This window comes from Saccostrea cucullata, unplaced genomic scaffold (assembly GCF_032062105.1).
Source record: "Saccostrea cucullata isolate Sc308-1 unplaced genomic scaffold, CSIRO_AGI_Scuc_v1 ctg17264, whole genome shotgun sequence".
Classification (NCBI taxonomy): Eukaryota; Metazoa; Mollusca; class Bivalvia; order Ostreida; family Ostreidae; genus Saccostrea; species Saccostrea cuccullata.
In genome coordinates this window covers 1-11,229 of record NW_026934186.1, presented here as the reverse complement: position 1 = coordinate 11,229, position 11,229 = coordinate 1, and the positions used below count along the sequence as shown (strand labels likewise).

The 11,229-nt window shown below is 34.9% G+C and overlaps 1 long non-coding RNA gene across 1 annotated transcript; it reads left to right on the top strand.

Annotated features, from left to right (window-relative positions):
• The first annotated feature begins 4,569 nt into the window (after positions 1 to 4,569).
• Positions 4,570 to 8,937, top strand: LOC134240090 (uncharacterized). The gene is made up of 3 exons (XR_009986356.1): positions 4,570 to 4,675; positions 7,457 to 7,532; positions 8,860 to 8,937. It is a non-coding gene; the product is annotated as an uncharacterized LOC134240090 (long non-coding RNA).
• Positions 8,938 to 11,229: the final 2,292 nt, after the last annotated feature.

Here is an 11,229-nt window from a genome sequence, read left to right as displayed (position 1 = left end):
AGACACAGTTAAATTATTATTACTTTCAGTAACTGTGACTGGGAGGGTGCATAATTTTAAAAGTAAAATTAGCCGGGATCCCAAATTAGCCGGAAAATATTAAACCTTATTAGGGACCCGCTATATATTTACCTTTACTGTTATTTCATCATGTTCATACACTAAATTTAAAACTGATAACATAAAACTGCACGTATGACGAGTTAATTCGTACATCTCACAACTTGAGTTGTTCAAGCAATTTATCCAAACAAAATTTAATAGTAGAACTAAAATGCAAACTCTCAGAGGTCCAATATGAACTCATCCACATAAAATGTGGTATTTTGTCGGAATCTACTACGAGATACAATTCACGGTAAAACAGGGGGGACCAGTTTGTGTGATAAAGAGTAAATTCCACCATCTGTCATACTCTTGGGGACTTCCAATGTTCGAAATATCAATGAAGGAGTCCTAGCGTCAGATGTTTCCACTACGAAATACTAGTATGTATATTGCTTACACAGTTGACAAGTCCAGCAGAGTGATCGCAACAAAGAAATCGCTTCCATGGATTTCCAAGAGGTCGTGGTGCTCACAAGAAAAGGTCGGCTCTAATTTGCTAATACTTGTAAAAAAAAATTATGTAAGAATTGCACGAACTGCTGTATTTACAAGAAATGGTATTCATGCTAGTACTTTAGTTATGTAATATGTACTTATAGTAGCTCTATACTTTAGATGCATAGACGTCGGAAGCAAGTGAAAGTGGGGGAGGGGGCTAAACCAGCAAAAAAAGGTAACCCCCAATTTTCAATGCTTATACTATGTCTATTTTTGCAAAAAATGGGAGGGGCTCCCCTTAACCCCTCCCCCCCCCCCCCGGTTCTGACGCCTATGAGATGTATGAAATAAACTGTACTTGAGTTCCGTGCAAACCTGCAATCTGATGTAAAGAAATTAAAAGCCAGGATTTTGAATGTTGGTGGCTTCATTAACATAGAGCCAGAGGGAAACAAATTTGAAAAACCATTATTGTTCCAAAAATCAATATTTGATTTTTTCGTAGTTGAAACACATTTTGGATATGATATACACCTGGTGAATAAGTCAATTCTGAGAAAATATGAAACCGCCATTTTGAAGAGCGGCCGAAATCACTGATGCCCATAACTAATTCAAAATAATGATTTTCTATACTTATTTTTTTTGGTCTAGAATTATTGAACTACACATAGGTTATCTATTTCAAATGATTTTCACTAAAATATAATAATTTTTATTGTTTTATGTAGGCGATAAATGAGTCAGTTTTGAGAGAGTTTGAAACCACCATTTTGAAAAGCGACACAAATCAACGATGCTCATAACTAATTCAAAATAATTATACCCCCCGCTTGAAAAGTGGGAGGGTATATAGTAATCGGTATTTCCGTCCGTCCGTCTGTTACGCTTTGGGGTACCCATCTCTTATCCGCAACTCCTCTCATACCACTGAAGGAAATTTAATGAAACTTTCACAGATTCTTAATTACATATTGCCATTGTGCACCTCCTATTTTACTTTTTGATCTGACGTATATTTTTGATTTTCCAGAGCAAAACATGGACACTGCCATTATATTCATATGGGAGGCGGGGGTATCATTTAGTGAGCTCATTGCTCACAGTAACTCTAGTTTACTATACATTTTTGGTGCAATATTATTGAATTACACGAGGATTATCTATTTCAAATGAAACCGCTGACGAATTTCACTTTATAATTCATTAACAGAATCAGGTCTGAGAAATTTTGAAAACCGGCCGAAATCACTGTTGATAATTTTGGTGTTCAATATAACCATATTAATCAAATGAACAAAATAAAAATTGCTAGAATTAGACTATCTGCCCATAATTTAAATGTTCAATGATACGTTAATTAAATTAGAGAAAATATATTAATATGTAAAATGTGTTCTTTAAATGTCATCGAAGACGAATTTTATTTTATTCCAACTACATGTACAATTAATGTCCTTTTTTCATGACATAAGATCGAAGTATTTGAAAAAGTATCATTATAAGAAATCCCGTGTTTGGAAATTAATTCAACTTCAAAGTGTTAAAGAAATATCAAAATCAGAAGAGAACTGCTTCCATTGAAGGACAAATAAGCAAGGCATCTAAAATACTCATAATTTTTCCAGATCTTCTTAATTTAAGAATGTTCGTGTTACAGACAAAAAATCAGCACGCATTACCAGGGGTTTAGAAAAGATATCTTTAGCAGGCACGTAGCAACAGGGGGGGGGGGGGGGCTGCCCCCCACCACTTTTTTCCCCAACATTACTTTTACTATAGGAAATGTACATTGAAAGGCTGGTTGCCCCCCCTCACTTTATACTACATGAGATAGATAACAGGGAAATGTAGTGTTCAAAATGTAAGAAAATATTATCTCTCTCTCTCTCTCTCTCTCTCCCCCCCCCCCCCCCCCCCCCCCCGCCCCCTCACGAAATAGGATTTTCGAGTTTCGGCAATTTCCTTTTTTTTTGGCTCGTCAACTTTTTCAGGTAAGTAATTTTTTTTCTCTGGCTGGCCCCCACTTTCAAAAACGATGCTACGTGGCTGTTTTGATGAAAAGTCTTGGCATCATATACGCCACGTCGTTTGAAGTTTTAATTACCTTAACTGTTAAAGCGACTAAAATCCCCGGGCATGCGCAGAAACCAGTGATTAACTTCAAAGTCAATGAAATTGAAATCAGTGTATCCAACAAGACTCAACTGAAAAATTAATAAATTGATAAATCTAGCATATCGTCTGAAAGAGAAGACAAAACCACTAATAATGCAGAGTGGTTTTTCTAAATTTTGGAAATTCGAAATTATCCTAGTTTTTTACTTTAAGATAAGGATCCCGCTTTAGGTTACATGTACACCATTTGATTACATTAGAAAATAAAACCAATGTTTAATACATACAAACAGCTCATTTATGGAAATATCCACAATAAGATAAACAATTCTGCGTATGTAAATCATTGATAGGATCCGCCACTTTCTTCTCTCTGGTGAACAAAACTCAGAAGTCACGTGATTCTTGTGTCATTAAATTAGAAAACGAGAGCAAAGCCAACGCTAGAAGTTTTGTGAACTGAAAAAGGTGAGATGACGGGTGAAAATGTAAGAAAACATGTATGCGTATGAATTTCAGTTGTTAATCGTAAAATCTAAACAGCATTAGGATTCACGGGATTCTTTTCAGAGTCAATCAAGCGATTTGCTGGACTGTGAACAAAAGAACACAAACGGACCACCAAATTAGTCAGTGCAAACGGTGAGTACTTAGTATGCTATCGTCTAGTAAGTTTGTTGACAAACATTAAAATGTATAGTATCTGATGATTGTGTTTAAAACTCTTTTGATCTTCTAGTTCTTTCGTGGATCACGCCGTTTTTGCTCATTCTTTAAACAAAACAAAATCGTTTCATACGATTTCCTCTCTGTGAAATCGCAAATAAAATTCTTATTTTAAGAATATTTAGTTTTTTTTCTTTATATCTCCCGCCCGTTCCCACTCGATCGCTACCACGATGATTGATAAAAAACAATGCAATGTTACAAAAATAAAGTCGTACCTATCCATGCCTCAACACACACACTGCCACTCTGGGTAGTGGACAGTTACTCTAACAATAGAAATTCTTTTTTTTTGCTTAAAAGTATTCAAAAGCTGCAAATGTTAGAACTTTCTTTGATTTTGGTTGTTGCTTTGATAGCCCATAGTACATATATACATGTAAAGAGTTAAATACATGTCAAATACATGCGACTTTTTGTTTGTTTCTAGCAAAAAAACATTTTAGTGAAAAATTGTATATAAATAGCTTAATAAAGCTATTTTGAATAGCTTTATCTATCTCTCGATACTACTCGCCCTCAGATTTTGAGTACTCTGAGTAGGGTGCGCAGCTGATTAAAAGATATAAAAAAGCAGAGAAAAGTAAATTTCAATGCGGTGAAGAGGGAACAGTATTAAGTTATTAGTGAAGATAAAAAGTTTAGAAAAACACTATTCACAGTTAAAAGATATAAAAACACTATAATATAATTAAGGTCTGGGTGATTTAAGATATAAAGCTATATAGCTATTTAAAGCTATATAGCGAAATCAAGAGATTGTACTGGACCTGATTTTTGTACTCCAACATACAACATGACCCTTATATGACTTTACTAAGAAGTAGAAGGGGGCTTTCGATGTCTAGTACAATGTTTTGTTTGAACAAAAAGAAGTGGGATCAAGTGCCGTGGAGGAGTGAGCATCCCCCACTGACCGGTAACACCCTCCGTATGCATGCGTCTTGTCATGATTGGGAAGTAACGGAAAAATCCTTTGACAATTACATGTAAAACTGAAAAAAGTGTTTTAAAAAGAAAGTCATATCAAAGTTTAATTTTGTCCTAGGATAAGTATATCTATACCAGAGAAAACTCATTACGAAACTAGAGCAAACTTTAAAAAATAAAATATAATGAAAACTTTTAAAAAATATAATGAAAAGCAAATTCTCCATACTTCTCTCTAATTTCAGGAATAAAAATAAAGGAAAACAACCATGAATACACATCACACGAATACGACCACTGTTGTCATGGCCAATCCAACACCCCCTGTGGTCATTCAACAAGTGAAAAAAGAAAGGTTTGTCCACAGAGTTGTTTCTTCGCTAAATAATTTTCTTTTAATTTTTTTTTCAATGAAAGAACAGGCATCGAGAGAGAGATAGAGAGAGAGAGAGAGAGGGGGAGGGCAGAAGAGAAGAAGTGGAAAACGGATTTTAATTCATTTTTTGTCAGTTAACAAGTGGTGTACATGAACATGTTTGTGTATTGTTTAACCCGAGAATTTTTCACTTGAATAATGAATACACTGTGAAAATGTGCTTAGGAAATAAATTATGTTCCCATTCGTCGTTCTTCAGGTGGTTTAGATAGTTGTGATTCAACTGACCCTTTCTCTACAAAAAAGTTCAGCTTTTAATTCAACCTGATAGAATTGTTCATAACGGCCAGATTTGAATGAGAAACATAGCTTGGTAAAATCAATACAATATCTAAACTAGAGGTACTGTGAGCAAAGAGCTCACTAAATTATACCCCCCTCCCCCCCCCCGCCTCGGACGGACGGACGGACGGACATACCGATTACAGTATACTCCCACTTTTCAAGCGGGGGTATAAATATTTATACAAAATGTAGGCAATAATGAAGAGGAACCATGTGTTACAAAAATTTCAAAGTGCGTTAAATTTTGGACCAACTCAACGCACTTGGAATTTTTTGTTAAGTGCGTTAAGAGTTTACATCTACATATTTTACCATTGAGACACTTAACGCACTTTGAAAAAAAGTATGTATAAAGCAAAAATTCTGGACTTAATTTTAGTAATGGAATGCATTGATTTGTTATTTATCTTTCGAAAAACTACATGTATTTGAATTTTTGAATTGATTTACCCCTGTCGAGAAGAGAAGAAGACGGGTAGAAGGTCTCTCAGCCCAACTTTTTATCTTTCAAATACATAGGTAATGGTTACAAATTAAACGGGAGTAAAGTAATAACCCCGTCCCCCCTAATGGTAAGCCATATCTTCAATGTTTATATGATGTATATCTTTGCAAAAAAGTGGGGGGGGGGGGCTAAACCCTCTCCCATTTGCCTTTCGCCTGGATTCGATGCCTATGCTATATCCGAAACATGTATATGTATTTTTATTATACTTCTGTTAAAATGTTTCCTATATAAAGTTCAGAAGGTAAAATAACTATCTTTTATAGTTCCCGCATCGCAAAGCTATATCCCGGGGTATAGTTTTTGCTATCCACCCTCGGAAAATTTTCATGCAATTTTTGCCACCAATTTTGATTTCAAGCGGTTATTTCTATTGACTAATGAAGTCGTAATGACTTCAGTAGCATTGTGACGTCATAAGGATTTCAGATCTTCTTGGATATTCTTGCAGTATTATCTTACTCCAAAAAATTCTAACCTCAGAAATTATATTATACATCAGTATGATAAAACGCTTATCCACTAGTTGTGAGTGGGATAGCTCTTTTATCAAACCCTTGACAGGGTCTATTCCCCTCGGGCAAGCCCTCGGGGAATAATTCCCTGTCACGGGTTTGATAAAAGAGCTATCACACTCACACCCAGTGGATAAGTGTATAATAGAGCTGGTATGACGTTGTCAACTTTCATAAACTTTTATTCGCGTGCTATAAGTTCGCGAGATCGAGCCTCATCGCGAAAATTTCTCGCCGCGAACCAGTCCTTAAAGTTTCTGTGTCTATTAAAAACAGATTAAAAAAAGGTTTGATCGCAAAAATTAATCATCGCGAACTAGTTTTACTCCAGTAAATCGCGAAATAAAGTTTTCGCAAATAAAAGTTGGTTTACAGTATGATATCAGACAATCATCTCTTCATATTTTTTCTAAAAGACCCATTTCCCTTTTATAACATTTATCGAAGCCTAAAATATTTAAAACGTCAATATCTCAGTTCCTGAGGTGACCCTATCACCAAACGTTATCAAACTTTATCAATTACTTATCATACCGAAAAATTGTAAGAATATTGATCAAGCTATACGCATTTTTTTCAAAGTGCGTTAATATGTCGATATTAACGCACTTTGAAGGAGAAATGTCATTTTTCAAAGTGCGTTAGCTTGGTCCCAAATTTACATGTAACGCACTTTGAAATTTTTTTTTTTCAAAGTGCGTAATTTTTTCAAAGTGCATTGTTACAAGGGCATCTTCTAGGACCTTTTCTTCCAAGATCGGAAAACAAGCGTCGAAAAGAAAGATAACTGGTATTGTGCCTTGACGTCAGTAACTCTAACGCATTCAAAGCGTCTATTGTCCGATGCATGTAGTAATGTCTTCCAATAAAAACTGTGGATTGAATTGAAAATTTCTAAATTTTTATACAGAACAGTAACTTCCACTCAAAACTGCCCTGAAATCGATTTTTATACAAAAGTGATGCACGACAAACTTTTAATACTTTTTGCTTTCTCCAGCATTTTCCGAGTTATTTAGGTGTTTATCCGAAGAAACGCGTTTTAGCTTTAAGATAGGTATGACTGTCATTTATTACATTTTATATCATTTACAAATTGCTAAGGGCTTTTCTGATCACCCATTGTTCGTCGTTCGTCCGTCCGTCTGTAATACATGTACGAGTGTGCTCTGTGAGTCTTTTATCACAGCTTGAAATTTTAAATAATTTTGAACTCCATTATGATATTTGAATTTTTTTTATTTTTAAGCATTTTTCTTTACCGAATTTGTTTGCTAGTTTATTCTACATACATATATGTATATGATATTAAGTAAGATAACAATGATTGGCTCTTTTACATACATTGTACCATCAATCAAATTTAGATGTACATATTTTTTTTTTCATTTGCAGATTTGCTGATAAGATTGCGTTGAATCTCCTCATAACTCTTTTCTTCCCCTTCTGGATATTTATTTGGTGCTGTATGGTAAGTATATTGATTTATATATTTATTATACCCCCCGCTTGAAAAGCGGGAGGGTATATAGTAATCGTTAATTCCGTCCGTCTGTACGTCTGTCCGTCCGTCCGTCTGTCTGTCCATCCGTCTGTCCGTCCGTCCGTCTGTTACGCTTTGGGGTACCCATCTCTTATCCGCAACTTCTCTCATACCACTGAATGAAATTTGATGAAACTTTCACAGAATCTTTATTACATATTGCCATTGTGCACCTCCTATTTTACTTTTTGATCTGACATATATTTTGGATTTTCCAGAGCTAAACATGGACACTGCCATTTTATTCATATGGGAGGCGGGGGGTATCATTTAGTGAGCTCATTGCTCACAGTACCTCTAGTTGCTTTAATGCTCAACAAATTCCAGTTTAATGCCCCGCAATGAATATGGCGGGGGCATATAGAGTTTGTCCTGTCCGTCTTCCGTTCTTCTGTCTGTCCTTCCGTCGCTCTTGGCGTTTCTGTTTAGCTTAGTGCGAAGATCAGTTTCCAAGACTGTTCCAAGATAGTTTTTATCAAATTTCCTATGTTGATGCACATCGATAAGCGCTATGCAACTGCATCAACATTCACTGATCTCGACCTCTCATTTGACTTTGACCTCACTTTTCTTATATTAATGTTTAGCTCAGTTTTACAGAAAAAAAATTGAGTTAGTGTAATCAAGCTTCACATGCTGATACATCCTGAAATAAGCTATTTAACTGCACAGAACATTTTTTAACCTCGACCTTCTATCTGACCTTAACCTCCTTTTCATAACTAAGCGTTAGCTCAGTTTAAAATAAACAATTCAGGATAGCTGTATCAAATACACACTGAAGGTGTTTAACCTTTAAACATATTTTGTTGAATAATCCAATAAGGATTGGGCAACAGACAGCCTATGCACATCCTCTCCTTGTTTAACAGGTCAAGGTACGGATATATAAATAATTACTTAAATATGATTTTTTTTTGAACAATTTTCTATCAACAATATATATATTTGATAACAAAAGGCAATGCTCAGTATCCTCAGAATACATGTAAAATCTACATTTTTGACATGATTGAACATCTGATAAAAAAAAAGATTTTTTAAAATGTGCATTGAGATAGCAAAGTGAGACGTTTTTGACGTGTTGAAATTAGTCAGTCCTTGTTAAATGAATTCTACAGTATATTCAAAAAGGTTTAGTTTTTTAGACTGGTTATCTTCTTTAAAAAATCAAAAGAAAGTTAAAATGTAAAAAGTGCAACTGTTTCCAGGCTCCTATAGGAAATTATTTGATTTCTTTTTATTTCTTTTGCAGTGTATTTGTGAGAAACACGAATGACGTCTTTCGCTGACGAGATTACCACCTGCGATGACAATTTAAAGAAATGTATGCTGGTCCTGTGCACAAACCAGTTTCATTCACTACTGGATATTTTTTTATGTTTTCGTTTCTATACATTTCTATATGGCTTTGTCTGTGGTTGAGATATTTTTTGACTGTTAACTTAATTATTGGGATCTAGATTTTTGAGACATTGTTTTCCCAAAATTATGTCCATATTCACAAATTTTTTGACAATGTTTTATATTTCTGAATTTAAGTGCTAATAAAAAAGCAAGAAAAATATGTTGTGATAATTTACCTCAAATCTACATGTACTACTAACTGTTTATGATAACATGCATTACATTTACGAATACCTGGCCCTATTGGCTGTCACTGTTTGACAAAAGGTAGTATTTTGCACATGATCTGTAGAGTTCATATAGCTGCTGAATTTGACTACAAATTCCGTCTACCTGATCCAATATGTAGTACTCACGCCGGGAGTGACCGGTCAACAGGGGATGCTTACTCCTACTAGCACCTGATTCCACCTGAAATTTCAATTATGCCCTCTTAACAGATTTGTATTGTTTTAAAGGGGCATGGACACAGTCTCAACTGATTTTAAAGCCTTCATCAACCAAGTTGGGGAGCTTATCTAAATACAAAAAACCTGGCGTCGGCGTCCCGGGTTAAGGTTAATTTTTTTTGGAGCATTTCCTTTTTGAAAGTTTTGGTGCAGTTTTCATTTCAAAAATACTATGAGCCCTATAATGACCAAACTTGCATGGATGGTACATCTTAGGAGCAATAAACTTGATTCGGATGGTGAATCTGACCTACATTTTCCGGTGGAGTGAAACGGTTAAAGTTTTTGGTGCAGGTTTCATTTCCTATTTTCCCATGAGCCCTTTAATGACTAAACTTGCATGGATATTACATCTTAGGATGCATACTACCGACTTGGTCGGATGCTAAATTTTGACCTACATTTTCCGCTTGAGTGAACAGGTTAAAAATTTTGTGAAATTCATTTCCAAGTAACTGAGCTCTTTAATAACAAAGCTTGTATGAATTATACATCAAAACTTTCTACCAGGCTTGCTTCAGATGCTGAATCTGACCTACATTTTCTGGATTGGTGAAAAGGTTATTTTTTTCATATTTATTAATTTTCCAAATAACTTTGAGCTCTATGTTGAGCAAACTTGCATGGATGATACATCATAGGATACACACTAAAGTTCAGGTGCTGAATTTGACAACTTTTCCAAAAAGGACCTAAAAAAAAATAATGGGTGCAGGTCTATTCCCAAGAAACTATAAGGCTTATATAAACCAAACTTGCACAAATGATATAAGGGATGAAAACTCTCAATCTTGCTTCAGATGCTTTTTAATTACGTTTTCATGTTGAAGAACTAGTTTAAGTTTTTATTTAGGCCTATTCCAAAGTATCAAATCAAATTTGCATGAGCTCTGTAATCTCTGATTACCTATGTTTTAAAACCAGTTTTAATATTTACAATTCCAAACTAGGTATCATCTAAATGATAACAAAAAATTGAACATCATTTGTTGATTAACATACGAGATACAACCAAAATTCTTCATTACAATTGTATGTAAACAAGGCTCTATGGAAGGGAATTTTCCCAAAAATCTAATGTATCTTGCTTTTATTCTTATTCTGCCTACTTTTTTATTGTAACAATATGTCACTTTATTGTTTTCATTTGTTTTATTACATTTCATTTGACTTTTTTCCCTTCATTTTGCCCTTACCAGGGACGTAGTATCAGGGGGGGCCAGGGGGGCCCGGCCCCTTTTTTTCTCCAAATTACTTTTACTATAGTAAATGTTCATTAAAGAATGGTTGGGCCCCCCCCCCCCCCATTTTAACCATAGTATATTGATATGAAGGGTAGGGAAAAAAAATTGGAAGTGAAAGTAACTTGGCTCTGAAAAAGTTGGCCCTTACCCCCCCCCCCCCCCCCCCCCCCCCCCGAAATAGGATTTTGAGTTTGGGAATTTTAAATTTTTAATTTTTTTTTTTTTTTTTTTTCTTGTCAACTTTTTCAGGTAATTAAAAAAAAAAAATTTATCTGGTTGGCCCCCCCACTTTCAAAAACATTACGTGCCTGCTTACTTCTATGTTGCTTTATTCTTGTTAATTCATTTTACTTTTTTTTTTTAAAATTTTTTAAATGATTATCTCTATTACGAACGTTAGTTCAAACACGCAAAAAATAAGCTATTCAATGAAAACAATACAAGTTGTAAAATTTATCGGTTTAACGCTAGGTGGCAGGGGTTTCGTAGATTTGGTAAAAAAGGAAAGCAAACCCGGGCCGGGGT